The 2,785-nt window shown below is 43.6% G+C and overlaps 1 long non-coding RNA gene across 1 annotated transcript; it reads right to left on the bottom strand.

Moving 5' to 3' along the window:
* Positions 1-208: 208 nt before the first annotated feature.
* Positions 209-1,825, bottom strand: LOC311122360. The gene is made up of 3 exons (XR_014612422.1): positions 1,722-1,825; positions 419-472; positions 209-294 (listed from the first exon to the last, which is right to left on the bottom strand). It is a non-coding gene; the product is annotated as an uncharacterized lncRNA (long non-coding RNA).
* Positions 1,826-2,785: the final 960 nt, after the last annotated feature.

The raw sequence follows: 2,785 nt of genomic DNA, 5'->3' as shown, positions 1-2,785 counted from the left end.
AGACAGGGTGTCAGTTAGCTACCTGTCTGGGACGCCCAGTCTCTAGACACTACGGTACACAGACAGGGTGTCAGTTAGCTACCTGTCTGGGACACCAAGTCTCTAGACACTACGGTACACAGACAGGGTGTCAGTTAGCTACCTGTCTGGGACGCCCAGTCTCTTGACACTACGGTACACAGACAGGGTGTCAGTTAGCTACCTGTCTGGGACGCCCAGTCTCTTGACACTACGGTACACAGACAGGGTGTTGGCCACATGACGATAGTTGAACCAGAATCTGGATGTGCACACCTGAGGGGAAAGAGACAAAGTTAAATTGTAATTAAATGTTAATGGAGAAGGGACAAAATTCAACATCTTGGACACTTTATAAAAATATATTAAGATTGAAGTGTGTGCGTGCATAATTACTCACCAAAACTGCCCAGTTGTTTGTGTGTCCACTGCTGAAGAATTGACCAGCTTGATCCTGCATTATTTCAAAAGGTAAGGGTAGTTTGTTAGGTTGGCTACCATTGTATTGCGCAGTACACACGGACATCCAAGAAGAGTAGGGAGAGTGGTAGCTCTGGTCCACATGGACATCCAAGAGGAGTAGGGAGAGTGGTAGCTCTGGTCCATGCACCGGATGCTTTTTTGCACTTCCGAGTCACTTTATTCACAGAATAAAGCAATTGTTACAAACAAGTGAAGGATAAAATTATGCTTCAAAATGCCAGCAGCATACCACCCTGCATCCCACTGCTGGTTCTATTTTTTACTTAACAGTTATTTATTTATTTTAAACTGCATTGTTGATTGAGGGCTTGTGAGTAAGCATTTCACTGTAAGGTCTACACCTGTTGTATTCGGCACATGTGGCAAATACAATTTGATTTTATTTGATCGATTTGGTCCCGGCGTTAACCTAGAATGCACAGTGCGGCCCATCAGCAAAGTACACAGTGGGCATTAATACGATTCCAATGGAGTTTCCCATCTCTGGTACCTCCCTGTTGATTTCTAGAACTCAAACACATTCTAAACGATCTGATTGGAACACACATTGTTATGCTGCGTTTTGAAAAATCGGTCATTGGCTTTGATACTGTAATTGGTTAGAGATGATCCAATCACCGATTACATTTTTGAATAACCACAAACGACTAAAATGATGTCAAGTCTCAGACTGAAGTATGTAGCTAGCAAACACAGAGTAGAATAATTCAGTTTGAGTCGTCAGGCAATAATAAGCCGCCAATAGCCTATTTGCAGTCATAGGAGGTAATTTCTCACTATCGACACATGACATGGTCTAACGACCTTGTTTGGGTAACAAACTTTAAAAAGTTGGCTCGTACATAAAGATGCATCTGGTAAGATCATCGTAATGCATAAATTACATCGCAACTGGGAAACGGGGCCTTTGACCAGAGCTAGTTAATACAATTCCATGATCTTATTGATACAGCTAGCAAGCTACATTTCCATACTTTCTTTTTGATTAGTCTGACTGGGCATATAGAGTGGACCATGGTTAAAGTAGTCTTTGTAGCCAACAGCTAGTTATCTAGCCTAACAAGAGAATCTACAAACGACAGATCAAGCTATCTCAGACAGGGAAATTAACGTTAGCTAGCTAACTAGTTTAGCTAGCAGTAGTGGTGTTGTGGTTACACAGCAAGGTGAAACGAATACTTTGAATGAGTATAGCTAAGAAAAAGGTGATATGTATTTACCTCAATAGTATTACTTTCCACCGCGGCAGGGAAAATAAACAGGCTGAAAAGTGTCAATATTTTCGGGGAGCAGCACCTAGCCATTTTACTACAGGAAGCGCTAACGCCAGCTGGCCACGCCCTCAGATGACGTTTCTTCTTCTTCTTCTTACATTTTAGTCATTTAGCAGACGCTCTTATCCAGAGCGATTTACAGTTAGTGAGTACATACTTTCTTCTTCTTACTTTATAATATCATGTTCCGCAAACAAACGTTTAAGGTGCATGCCGCCACCTACTGTGCTGGAGCGTGCGATGAATCATATGGTCTGCCCAATTCCGAACCACTAAGAAAAGAAAAAAATATGGAGAAAAAAATTCCCTGCAAACTTCTTCCCCCTATGGCCAGGCACGACTCCAACACCATCATTACGTTTGCCGATGACACAACAGTGGTAGGCCTGATCACCGAAAACGACGAGACAGCCTATACGGAGGAGGTCAGAGACCTGGCCATGTGGTGCCAGGACAACAACCTCTCCTTCAACGTGATCAAGACAAAGGAGCTGATTGTGGACTACAGGAAAAAGAGGATCGAGCAGGAAGGCCCTAAAAATTGTCAAAGACTCCTGCCACCCTAGTCATAGACTGTTCTCTCTGCTACCGCACAGCAAGCTGTACCGGAGCGTCAAGGCTAGGTCCAAAATGCTTCTTAACAGCTTCTACCCCCAAGCCATAAGACTCCTGAACAGCTAATCAAATGGCTACCCGGACTATTTGCATTGTCCCCCCCACCTCTTTTACGCTGCCGCTACTCTCTGTTTATTATCTATGCATAGTCACTTTAATAACTCTACCTACATGTACATATTACCTCAATTACCTCGACTAACCGGTGCCCCCGCACATTGACTCTGTACCGGGGGCCAGTATGAAAAAAATATATTTGAAGTGTCCTTTGACACAGCACATTCATGATCACAAGATCTCTGACAGTAGGTCCAATTAGTACAGGTCAGGAGTAGCCATGGAAGCGCCATCAGTCCACACTGTGGCTCCACCAGTCTGTTTTACAGCTACTCTGC

This window comes from Coregonus lavaretus (assembly GCF_964263955.1).
Source record: "Coregonus lavaretus genome assembly, contig: HAP1_SCAFFOLD_4650, whole genome shotgun sequence".
Classification (NCBI taxonomy): Eukaryota; Metazoa; Chordata; class Actinopteri; order Salmoniformes; family Salmonidae; genus Coregonus; species Coregonus lavaretus.
The sequence above is the reverse complement of the archived record's forward strand: the minus strand, read 5'-3'. Positions and strand labels throughout refer to the sequence as shown.